Source organism: Malaclemys terrapin, chromosome 8 (genome assembly GCF_027887155.1).
Source record: "Malaclemys terrapin pileata isolate rMalTer1 chromosome 8, rMalTer1.hap1, whole genome shotgun sequence".
Classification (NCBI taxonomy): domain Eukaryota; kingdom Metazoa; phylum Chordata; order Testudines; family Emydidae; genus Malaclemys; species Malaclemys terrapin.
The window spans coordinates 75278769-75292270 of NC_071512.1; the positions used below are offsets into that span (position 1 = coordinate 75278769).

The 13502-nt window shown below is 39.8% G+C and overlaps 1 long non-coding RNA gene across 3 annotated transcripts in view; it reads right to left on the minus strand.

Moving 5' to 3' along the window:
• Window positions 1–570: 570 nt before the first annotated feature.
• The window catches only part of LOC128842328 (uncharacterized), a 66919-nt gene continuing 53987 nt past the window's right edge, over window positions 571–13502 (minus strand). For all 3 annotated transcript variants that reach the window (XR_008445963.1, XR_008445965.1, XR_008445964.1), the window contains exons 5-6: window positions 5737–5882; window positions 571–1139 (exon numbers count right to left, since the gene is read on the minus strand). This is a non-coding gene — a long non-coding RNA (uncharacterized LOC128842328). The remainder of the gene's footprint in view (window positions 1140–5736; window positions 5883–13502) is intronic.

The window sequence follows — 13502 nt, forward strand, 5'->3', positions numbered from 1 at the left end:
GGAAGATTTCCATGCCATGTGGCATGGTGAAGACATATTCCCAGTTTTCTCCTGCTCTTTCACAATGCATATTTATAGGTTGCTGAACACAGCCAAATGAATATTCCAGAGGTGGAACTGTGTGATTATCTTTAAAAGTCTAAAATAGGCGTTTTCTTTTCTTTGTTTCTGACAAACAGGGAAAAGCACACTCCATTAAATTCCTCCTGGCTAGTACAATTTCCATTATTGGTTCTTAAGGCATATCTACACTACCTCACAGTTTGGAGTAAGGGGAGGTGAATAGCAGTGCGCACCGAAGTGCTGCACTATAACTCCACTGTGTGGACACTTCAGGCACAAACTTAAAGGTCTTGAGTTCACGGTGCAAATTATGTAATATTTATGTAACCCTTCTGCCCATCTAAGTTGGCAGCAACAAGGGCCAGGTTCTGTATCTAGGGGTTCCATTTCAATAACGCAATGCAAAACCGGCTCGAGCCCCCACCCAGTGACCTGGGACAATTACATACCACACCCTGGGTGCATCTAAGAGGCAATACTTCCCCTCTCGCAAGCACGGAGTCTGAGTGTAGCAGAAAATGTTTAATAACATGAGGTAAATGACATCAGCATTAAATTGGAAAAACACCACAAACAGGATTCATAACACAAACCATGAGCAAAAAACCCACCCCAGCAAATTGGGTTGTGTCCTTTCCCTTTGGTTCTTGAATCAGCAACCCAAAAATCACCCAGAGTCCCCAAAGTCCAACAGCCCCAAAGTCTCTTGGGTCCAGCAACCACCCAAAGTCCCAAAATTCCAACAAACCCCAAAGTCTCTGTCCCTGGTCAGTGCAGCCCCAGAGTAAAAGGGGGGGCACATAGGATGTTAAGGGGCACCTTACGTGATCCAAGGCCGGCCGGCTGTCTCTCCGTAGGGTTCCGCCGCAGCCTTCACCACGAGCCAGTCCGCTTCCTGCCGTCCCACAAACTGCTTCGCTCTACAAGCTGCTCCGCTCCGCTCACTGACCTGTGAGCCGCTCCAGCCATCCCCGCAAACAGCTCCGCTCGCCGTTCCTTGGGCCGCTCCAACCGGCCCCGCAAGGCTCCGTGCCGCTCGCTGCTCCTCCAGTCGTCCCCACAAATTGCTCCGCCAGCTGCTTAGCAATATAGCTTCAGTTAACATAGTTAACTAGTTAACATAGCACTCAGTGATCTCAGCTCTTAATAACTTTAGCTCTTTTGTGATTTCAGCTCTTAGCAATTTCAGCTCATAGTAGGGGAGCCCCAGTGCTAGTGCACCATTGGCCCAAAGTGAATTCAGCTCAGCAGTCTGTAACTAGACTCCTAATGGAATCAAAGTTAGCTCTGATATTCAACAGTGGAGAGAGGATGTAGTGCAATTGGTGTTTCAAACCCTCAGAGGGAGCCCATCCCATCAGGTACAAATACCTGTCCCCACCCTCTCTCAATTCACTGAGTTTTGTAACCCATGCCCCTTGTCAAGCAAGTGCTACTTAGGTAATGGTGAAGGACTCACTCAGTCCTTCTGTCATACAACAGTTCCACTGGCCTTGATTCACAGAATCAGGGTAACAAAACTTTATTCTTCCTGCCCCAATAACAGAGAAAACTGGGGATCCCACACCAGCCAAAGTAACCACTTTGAGTTGCTGTTGTTTCATGCCAGGCGGGTGGGTGTGCCTCTGCAAACAAGATCAGCCCCTGGAGTTCTTTTCCACACTCGCCATAATTCACCACCAGATGTCAGGGTAGAGCTCATCCTGACTCTGCTTACATTTAATATATACATACACATATATAAACAGAGAAATAAAACCTCTCGAGCAAGTGATGACATACCTGAATTAACAATCTAATCAATTTATAATTAAAGTCTTAACATAAAAGCTACATCACGGTCCTAATACACCATCCATTTACACAGGCATAAATCAGGAGTAACATCACTGAAGTCAAAGGAGTTATGTGTGAATAAAAGCAGAGCCAGCCTTACCATGTTGAGAGGGAAACCCAAATTCATTGAGGTGCTCATAGGGCTGTCAAGGAGTTAACTGTGGCCTCTTGTTTCTCCCGGTTGATCTGCACTCCCTTGAGAACTAGCCCTTAAGCACAGCTGGAGCACAGGATGCTTTAGCCACACTACCAGAATTGTCAATCTCAAGTATTTAAAATCATGAGACTGGTTTAAAGACCATGAGATTTTAAAACAAATAATACATGTGAGGTTCTTTCTATTTACCTTCTGGTTGTTTAGACTTTAGGGTTCAGGTTTTCAAGCTCTTCTCTATAGTCCGACGTCTCCCCCACCTCAACCTGCCCAAGTGCTGTGGCAGAACTGGGCAATGGTGCAAGAGTCAGTTATGCCCCTGTATACTTGTGGATTGGATCAATCAGCCACACCCAGTTCCATTTATAGCCCCTTTTTTCAAGGCTCTGTTTATATTCCAACACAAAACAAAAGGAAACACAGAACAATAACAAAAGCAAAAGCCCTGTTCTTGGCTGAGATTATGGGGCCCTCTGGTAACAAAAGGGTCTGGATATCCCCTGCCTGAGGGTCCACAGAGTGTGCTCACCCTCACCTCCTGCAGCCACAAGAGAGAATGCTCCCAACTCTCTCCTAGTTCCCTACCCCTCATGGAGCTGGGACCCTTTTTTTTATTCTCAAGCTAGATCCAGCTGATTCCCAGCACCTGCCTGCTGGGCTTCCCTCCAGAACAGGGCCAGACACCCTGTTACACCTCCCAATCCTGCCAGAATTCTAAGCTGACCTCACCCAGCTTACTGGTCCATTGTTCCATTCTAGTTGCATAAAGGGGCCAAAACAAAAATGATAACCTGACGCAAAATCTTTATATCCTCCTCGCCAACCTTCTGCTGGAAAAGTACAGTCCAGCTGTTTGTCCCTTCCTAAGCTAGAGGTCTGTTTATACCAGTTTACATTTTCAAGGCTATTTTGGCAAGGAGAAGTGCCAGAAAATTACTTTGGGGGGGAAAAAAAGAAAGCTAAGATCCTCCTTTACATTTCTAGTTTCCCCAAATAAAAGCAGCCCATGCTATGTGCTCAAAGGGGGGCTCAAAGTCTAGCTCTGTATAAATGAGAGGAAAAATCAGGCCTACATCTTCCTGAAATATATGTGGTGTGTCTGTGATTACTGGTGGAAATGTGCCATAACATGCGTCAACCTAATTTTGGAAGCAAAGTATCCAACTGGATAGGATATTGCTATGGGTTTTTTTCCCTCTTCCCTGTGATTCTATGCAAATCTTGTAGTTTTTTCCATCTCAGAGTTATATGCAGCCATCAGAAACACTGACTTCTGTACATTTAGCTTTCATATGAACTTGACAAGAGCCAACACTTTTGATCGATGCAAATAATGCTGATGGAGAAATTGACAAGATTTACAGACTACAGCAGTCTGTGCCTCCCTCCCCTGCCTGTCTCTCCCACCATGCCACAGTAGACGGTCCCCAAGCAATTGTTTTCCATTTCCTCCACTGTTTGTCATTAAACCTAATTAGCCACAGGAAAGAAAGAAATCCAGGCAATATTTAATATCCTCAGTTTTCATAACAACTTGCTGCAGTTCTGTTTCATGCACAAAACCATGAGTTCAACAGTTAAAAGAAAGGTGAAAGAAAGCTAGAAGTTTGTTTAAATAAATCTCTTTGAATCAGAGATAAGGAACAATTTAGAGATAGAGCATTCATTTAAACTGGATTTGTTAACTTCTGTCTTAACCTTGTTTTAAATTCATTTAGAAAAGGAAGTTTACCTTCCACTGTGTTCAGCATTCGAAATTTTAAATTTCAGTATGATGAAAATTCACACAACACAGAGACAGTAAAAATTATCAAGCCTTAATATTCTTTTTAAAAGATAGCTGACCATTACTTTTTTAGCATGATGTTTGCTTGCTTTATCAGTTTAAAAACTGTGATGTGTCTCTGGACTATAGGGCTAATATAATTAAATCCTATTAACACATCAGGAATAAAATCCTTTAATAGACATATGAGGCTTTGAGAGGTAGCTCATTCCTAAGCAGATTTAATATCCTTAAATTAAGCAAGTGTGAATAGGAGAATGAATCTTATTAAAACTTAAATCTGATTAAATTTAAAAATTATTGGTTTCTTAATGTAATAAATTATCCAGTACAGGCTAGAACAAATAATATAGCCCGGCTTCATATAATTCCACTCTATAACAAGTGACAAATGAAATTAAGTGTGACTGTGGGGCAAAAAGGAAGGTCTTTTTATAAAAGTCATTTTGCATAATGAAACACCTAAATCGTTTTAACAAACATTTTTTGGGAAAAACATGTGCAAATGACAGTGTTGGAGTGGGAGTCATTATTCCTCTTCAAAAAAGGAATGGGAGATAGTGGTGCTAATGTTGGTTGTTTGTTTTTTTAAATGCCATTCTGACCAATTTGTTATAAATTTTGAAAAGAAAAGCTGCAGCTTATGTTGGTGGTAGCTTATTCCTTTTCCAGAAGGCTAATGCAAATGTAAACCATCTGCCGCACATTCTGCTGATAAAGCTGTAGTATCAAACAATGGACCAACAGTATTGGAATACTAAAACATAAACTGAACACTTTAAAAAAAAGTTTGAAAAGGATTTTAACTTCCAGCAAACGTAGATTTTCCACTCTCTTTCCATCCAAAAACAAGTTATATGTAACATATAACAAGTAACATGATTACAAAGATTTAGGAGGAGGCAAGGATTTCTATTTAAATAATCTTATACTAAAGTACAAGTCATGTTAAATCATTAAAATAAACAGAAATACATAACAGGCTACAAACTTAGCTTATTGATTTTGTTAAATGAAAACTGATCTAAATCATTAACACTTAAAAATGTATGCAGTATTCAATATGTTAATAGTGGATTATTTTAAAGAGTACTGGACAGCTATTCAAAATCCATCAATTTGACTAACAATAGTCTAATGTACTTTTGGAAAGCAATACTAAAATTTCAGAATAGTGGACCTGATCCAAAACCCATTGAAGTAGATTAAAAGATTCCCATTGGCTCCAGTGGGCTTTGAATGAAGCCCCATGTCTGTTGTCCTATTTTCAAGTGTGCAAGCAGGGGGAGGGTTTAATTCAAAAGCACCTGACAAATCAAACATGCTAAAATGTCATCTAACTGATCCTTGAACAACACAAGGATCAAAATAGTTTGCTATGAATGTAGACAAAAAGAGTGGAAATGAAAAATACTATAGCAATTTCTTCATAGCCATATTAAAAATCAACACATGACACACCAATTCATTGTCCCAAAAACATGGGGTCTTCTGATATCATGGTGCTGTAATGCACCAGTGTAATAACCTGGAGAGGTAAATAGATTGTACGATGACACCATTGTGGCACTATTTTATTCTTGTAAAATACTCTAGTACTAAGTTGAGTACAAAACATATTGCATAATAAATGCAATTCAACAATGTACTTTAAAGTTTTGTCTGTGAAAAGTGATAGTGTCCACCATAGTGTTCGACCTGGATTTAAAATAAAAGTGGTCTGAAAGCAGTAGTCAAGAAGTCAGAATGGTTTAGAGAGCACAACTGGCTATACCTGTCTTGTGTTGATTATTCACACACAGGAGGAAAAGAATGGTATTTAATCACGACAATCATATCTGGTCTAAAATCTGGTATCAGTAACTTAGGAAATATTTTGTAAAAGCTGTTTACATACCTGTCCATTAACATTGATGTAATTTCAAACAGATAAATGGGCATTATTCAAAAGGATATGGAAGGACCCATTTTAAAACCTCAGGGATGATTATACAATCTTGCTGTGTGATCGCCATACACACACTAATGATTTGAGTGGATTGCCTATGAAAAAACATAATATTTCAATAAAATGACAAATCTGTTTATTTAATGAAAAACACATGCTATATTAATTTTTGAAGGATACCATCTCCCACTTAATATAAATTCACTCTGAGGAAATCCACTAATCTCTGGAATGTGTATATTTTAGATCTCCAGCTCTTTTTTCCCAGTTCTCTTTCTACTTAATTATTTATTAAATCAGAATAACAAATACATATATGTTCAGCAAAGCACAATAGGTTATTCCAGACTAAAGTAAATCTATTTTGCCTGAATTCATCTCTCTTTAAATCTGACGGGAAAAAAATACAGAGAGATAGTGTTCTGGTTGTTTTTTAGATGGATGACAGATTTTGTTCTAATTAATCTAGAGCACTGTGTATAGAAATGACTGCAAAAGCAAACATGTCTATTAACAAAAAGCAGTGATTACTGCTTGGCATTCAGCCAGTAACTCTACATAAGCAATGAATTGATGCCTGCAACTGTCTCAGTGCCATATGGGTTCTGCTGTAGCAATGAATTGGATCCAACGCAAGGTTAAGATGTGTCAAATTTAACTGGGGTTTAATTGATACTGGTAAAGAGGCTCTAAATAAAGAAACAGTGTGTGTGCTATTAGAAACAGGCTGCATGTCAGCCTGCATCCCCCAGCTTGTTGGCAACAAAACTACACTGAGATATCCACAGGAGTTTCCAAACTCTACTTCTTTAAATAAAGAGAGAGAGAGAGAGAGAGAAAATGCGCAAAACTTCAGGTTAACAAGTTTACCAGCACCTAATTGTTACTGAAGAGATACTAATCAGGTATACATTACGACAATCCTAATCTGTTTTTGACATACTAATGAATCTCTTTTTACAGTGAAGGCAGTCGTTTTGCCAAACTAAAAATTCATGTTAATGCTTCTATCCTCAGATGCAAAAAAGCTGCATTAAAAGAATGGCATGTTAGCCTGGTTCAGCACTGAAGAGCCAGGAACTGGCAAAGTTGTGTATAAGCAATACAATGCATTAGTTAATTACAGGATGACTTACTTTTCTCAAATAGTAGTAACAGAATATGATACAATCTTTACACAAGCTTGTTTTTTTTATTCTTATTTTACTCCCTCTCCTTTCTTTGTCCCAATAGACCCTGTATACAATTAGCTGCATTTTTTTACCTTTATGCTCGAAATTGCTCAATGGTACTGGATTGGTGTTCAGCAGTCTGAAAACCTAAGAGCTACAGAGATGGCTGTTGTGGTCCCCTTTCTCTTGGCCTATGCTGGGGGCCAAACAGCAGGTGATCTAAATCTGGTCCATTGAGTATAATACAGTCAAGATTGAAAAAAGAGCATCCTGCATTTATTCTACAGCAATCTTAAAATGAGTTTAAGCCCACTTTATCCTTCCTGAGGCCAAAATCCTGACCCCACTGAAGTCAATAGCAAAACTCCCATGGATTTCACTGGAGTCAGGATCGTGACTCAGACTTTTGCATGGGCCCAGCACTTTATCACTGTCCAGCATGCAGGTGGGCCAGTGGCTCCTCCTGGATACAGTCATACATACTCGCAGAGTCCTGCTAAGATAAGCGTGTAAATATAAGCAAAGGTCAAGCAGATCTTATAATGTTTTATAAATATTCAAGATGCACAAATGTTTGAACTTTCCCAGTTTGAAATATCTCATTTTTATCTGAAAAGTTTTTCTACAACTCCAAAATGGAAATCTGGCAACAAAGCTCACTAATCACTGCTCTACAGCCAAAATGCTTCTGAAATAAATGTAGTCAAACTTTACTAATTCTGGGTCACTGAGAACAAAAATGAAGCTTAAAATTGTTGATTGGCTCTAGTTTTCAAGATATGCTATTGGGTCAGTATATACGACCCTTGACTTGGGAATGGCGGAGGATAAGTGAGTTATAAAGGGAAGGGATCTCAATTTAAACCAGAAATGACTAAAATACATCTTTGACTGGATCTATGAATAAATCTATGACTGGGTTTGGACAGTACTTGCTTTTTAGGCAAACAATGAATGATGCAATCTGAAGCTGGTATTGCGTCATACACGATATGAATTGCATCATGTTATTCCTAGAAGTCGTGGATGATGCAATCATAACGAAGCTTACATCACTCTGCAGAACAAATTGCCCTATATCAGCTCTAGAAATCATACAGCGTCGTGCTCTTTTATTTGTCAGTGTTTGATTTTGCAAAGGGACACATTTCTGTTTAGCCAAAGTGAGCAGAGATGCCTCGTACTTGTGTGAACAGTGCAGATAACTTCTGCTCTGTTTGTGGTGAAGTGACTTTTGCATCACAAAAGCGCAGTATAACCACTATGGTTAAGAAAGCCTATCACCTTTATTTTGGCTGCAAAATTGGAGATCAGGACAAGAGGTGGGCCCCACACATATGCTGCAACACTTGTGGAACAAATCTTCGCCAGTGGTTGAACAGGAAAAGGAAATCTATGCCTTTTGCAGTGCCAATGATTTGGAGAGAGCCAACAGATCATACCAGCAATTATTACTTCTGCATGGTGCCTCCAGTTGGGAAAGATGTGTCAAAGAAGAAAAAGTGGACCGTGCATTATCCAAACATTCCATCAGCTATACGCCCAGTACCCCATGGAGAAGGACTGCCGGTTCCTGATGCACCAGAATCATTCTCACTTGAGTCAGATGAGGAAGAGGAAGAGGATGAAACTTCTGGTCCTGAACCATCAATGTCACAGGACCCACATTTTCTCCCATCCTCCTCCTCTGAACCACACCTCATAACACAAGGTGAACTGAATGACCTTGTCAGGGATTTGGAACTACCCAAGAGTAAGGCAGAGCTGTTGGGCTCCAGACTACAGCAGTGGAATCTCCTGGCAGGTGATGTTAGGGTTTCCATATTCCGTGACCGTCAAAAGGATCTTGTCCCATTCTTCTTCATAGAAGGTGATCTTGTAGCCTGCAACAACATCGATGGTGTGATGGCAGCCCTCAATATCGTTCACAATCCAGATGAGTGGAGACTGTTCATTGATTCATCGAAGATGAGTCTTAAAGCTGTTTTACTGCATAATGGCAATGTTTTGCCATCAATTCCAGTTGGTCAGGCAGTCCATATGAAGGAAACCTATGACAACATGAAAAAACTTTTGAGGTGCATAAACTATGACCAACATCAGTGGCAGCTTTGTGGCGATTTGAAGGTTGTTGCTCTCTTGCTTGGTCTGCAGACTGGATACACAAAGTATGCTGTTTTCTCTGCGAATGGGATAGTCATGCAAGAGATTCCCACTACATCAAGAAAGACTGGCCACTCCGACAGTCATTGGAGCCTGGGAGGAAAAGTGTTCAGCATCCACCACTTGTTGAATCAAGGAAGATTTTGTTACCACCCTTACACATCAAGCTGGGTCTGATGAAGAATTTTGTCAAGGCCATTGACAAAACACAAGCAGCTTTCAAGTACCTCCGTGGAAAATTTCCAAGGTTAAATGAAGCTAAAATAAAGGAAGGTGTCTTTGTTGGTCCCCAGATTCGTGAACTTCTTCGAGATGATGCATTTGACCATGCACTGCATGGCAAGGAAAAGATGGCATGGAAAGCCTTCCAGTTAGTGGCAATAAATTTTCTCAGAAACAACAAGGCAGACAACTACAGGTCGTTGGTGGAAAACCTCCTCAAGGCATACAAAAGCCTTGGCTGCAACATGTCACTAAAGATACATTTTTTGCACTCTCATCTAGATTTTTTTCCACCGAACTGCGGAGCAGTGCTGACGAGCCCGGCGAGTGATTTCACCAGGACATTGCAACAATGGAGAAACGCTATCAGGGCAAATGGAGCCCATCAATGCTCGCAGACTATTGCTGGGCAGTGACAAGAGATGCTCCATTTAATGAATACAAGCGACAAGCCAAGAAGCGCCGAGTAGACACTGAATAGGACTAAACTATGTACATAATAGTTTTTTGCCTTTTGTTTCATAATAAATTTTATTTATATAGCCCTTTTGCTGATTTTTAAAGTGTTACATAAACAGGACAGGTGAAATATTATCATGTAAAGCAGGGGTCGGCAACGTTTGGCATGCGGCTTGCCAGGGTAAGCACCCTGGTGGGCCAGGCCAGTTTATTTACCTGCTGACGTGGCAGGTTCGGCCGATCGTGGCCCCCACTGGCCGCGGTTCGCCGTCCGGGGCCAATGGGGGTGGCGAGAAGCCGCGGCCAGCACATCGCTCGCCTGCGCCGCTTCCCGCCGCCCCCATTGGCCCGGGATGGCGAACCACGGCCAGTGGGGGCCACGATCGGCCGAACCTGCCACGTCAGCAGGTAAATAAAACTGGCCCGGCCTGCCAGGGTGCTTACCCTGGCAAGCCGCGTGCCAAATGTTGCTGATCCTGATGTAAAGCAACCATAAACACATGAAAAGACCTAGGTTTACAATTTATGATTAAAACTCTACTATCTACACAATATACATAGACATAAAAAGTAAAAACTTAAACATCTTAGAAACAGTAGCCAATCAGTTGTTTTAATTGTCATATTTGAATTCAGCACATCAAAATACATAATAAATAGCACATTTTATCTCTGAAGCAGACGACTTCTCAAAAATTGTAGACCAGTGTTATCTGGAGAGAGGGAACATATGAATGCCCTAAACTCCCACAGAAAATCATACAAACTTCTAGAAAGCTTTTAAATGTTGTTAAAATGCCCCCTCTCACTTCCACTTCAGACTGTGCTTCAGTAATCTGTCTGAAACTGCAGTAATTTCCACTAAAATCTCTTTGTAGTTCAAATTCTGACTTCCAGATCTGGGCAGGTAAATGTGCAGCTGTCTTGAACAACAAATAGTAGTATTTATATAATGCTTTCCCTCTTCCTGATCACTGGTGAGGGAAACTGAAATACAGAGCAGTTAAAATGACTTGTCCAAGGAATATAAAGGACTTCTAGTTCAGTGCCCAACCATTGGACCACCTTGTTGTCCTCATGTTCCCTAATGAAGAGCATATCTGAATAAGAACAAAACATGCCCCATCTTGTGAATTACTCAGTGTCTTCAAAACTCATCAAAGCCAACGGGAGTTAAGGACGTTCTGCACTTCCCTAAGTCATTCATATTTTACAGGATCAGGCCCTACAAGGCTATATTCCATCAAGATATTGCACTTTATAAATAGTGAATTTCAAAAACGTTAGAAGTAGGATCAAATTAAATACTCAAATTTTGGGTGGTTAGCTAAATGTAAGAGCTAGGTATTATTATTAATATTAATAAACAATATTTTAAAGTTATCTGAACTTCTTTGAATCTCACAAAAGGGTTCACTTTCAGTTTAGGATGAAAACATCGATCAATTCTTATTTTATCCAAACCATTTCACTCAACCCTACTTACGGTAACATAAATGAAATTTCCATAAATGTTGTGAAACTGACATATAAAAGCATGAGACAATTTTTTTAAGACTGGATAAATTTCTCAAACCAAGACTGCAGGAAGCTACTGTACAATCTTTAGGAAGTATTCTTCTAGCAATATATACACACACAACTAAAACAAAATTTGTTTGTGGCTCGGTTTGAATTAACAATCTACTGTACATCTGAGCAGTCCACAGCTAAAGTGGAAGGTTACATGCTGGTCTCAAATACATATAATTAGAAAGATGAAATATCAAGTGAAGAAGACTGATGCTTATTAATCAAGGCTTTTTGTTAAACTACCTCAGCACTGTGCTCTTATTAGGTATCTCCCTTATTTAAGTAGCAGGAACACCATGTAATTTGAATTCCTTCAGTAATTTCTATCCTTTTGCCTCCCAAATCAGTACACTGAACATCAATGTTTACAACCTACAATTCAGTTTTGCATTCCTACCTCAAGCTGTATCAACCAATTTTTCTAAAATAACCATTTACTCTTTTCCCCCACATCCTATGTCTTTCTATCTTCCATTATTCCTCAGCTACTCTGCCAACTTCTTATAATAATGTCTTATTTGTACCACTTACTTTTTTTTTTTTTTTTACTTTTCTCATCTTTTTGATGGAATATTGGTCCATTTTGCCAGAAGTAAAAATGTTTTAAAGTAAATTGTACCAATTTCTGTTTCCCTGCTCTGCTTAGAGGGTTCTAATCCATTAGGTAGGTTTTTGTTTGTTTGTTTTTGGCATTGTTTTTAAACCTGTAGGGAATAATGATTATGCAGAACAGCGCTGTTACTGAGACGTAACATATTAAGCAGAAGAACTATTTATACTTAAGAGACAGGGTACCATTATTTATACTTTAAAAGGCCTCCTAGGTTGGAAACAGAAGAAAAATTACTTATCTATAGAGCCAATTCTTGATATTTGTCAGAAAGTTGTAATGGAGTTGTTGTTCTAAAATTCTCTATATGCAGGAACTTCAATCAATACATTTCTTCAAATAAACCTGTACCAAGGAAAAAACTTCTGCATTGCTTATTAACGTTCAGTAGTAGTATGTGCTATACATTTTTAACCAAAATGTGCAACCCAATCTTACGTAGCCTATAACATAAACAATGAAAAAATTATTTACTACTGTACTTTTAATGCCTCACTGAATAGCTCACCTGGAAACTATGAGCTAGATTTTCTTCCTCTCTGTCCTTTGAAAGGATGTCTGTGTCTGAGAGACAAGATTGCCATGTTACTGCCAATTCTCTAATACATAGTCTTGTACACTGGAAATCAGTATGGAACACTGCACTCACATCTCCTGTAACTTTTTACAGCCTTTAAATTGCCAGTCTTCTGACTACATTTCTTCAAACAATATTGCCATCTGACTGATATCAATCAAACAGTACTGCCCTTTGATGTCAGGACTCACAGAGTCATCCCACTTGACTGAATTCTGATTACCTCTGTATTCAGGAAAATAAATGTGAATTTTTTTTTTTTTTTAGATCACAGCCATGAGCTGTGAGTATTTAATAAGAGCAATTCTGACTTCTCATTTGGAAAGAATAATGCCAAAAATATTACCCTTGGGCATATCTGCCTCCAGAGAAGCTTCTTCCTTTGTGTACTCTATTTAGTTACTTTTTGTGAGGCTAGGCAAGTTTATAGCAGCTGATGATAAAAATGCAGAAGTTTAACCTCTGATTTCAGTTCTGATTTGCTATAGGCCAAACTGGCTCACAAATCTCCCACATGCTCCTAGTACTACAGAGGAGGAGCTGTACTCAGTAAACATTCCCTGTGCTATTTCCTACTATGCTGTGATAGGGTAGATTCCATCAGCTATCTTTTTTTCTTTTAATTGAGTGTTTGTTGAAGCATGACTCAAAGATAGGAGCCCTGGCTCAGAAATAAAAATTGGAGCTCAAATTCCCCATTGCTTCATTCAGACAGGGAAGAATCCTATTGGTCTTGCAGGGCCTGGAGAGTAATACAAAAAAGTTCCACTCTGAGGCATTAGAAATGCTGCTCAAGGTGAGTGCTGCAGCCACCTAGACAACATGGAGGTGGAAGAGGGCAAGAAGCGGGCAGGGACATGTCAGGAAGCATTCACCCACAAAACTGTGTGGAAAATTAGACTTGTAATGGGGAATTCTCTGATCCTTTGGAGAAACCAAC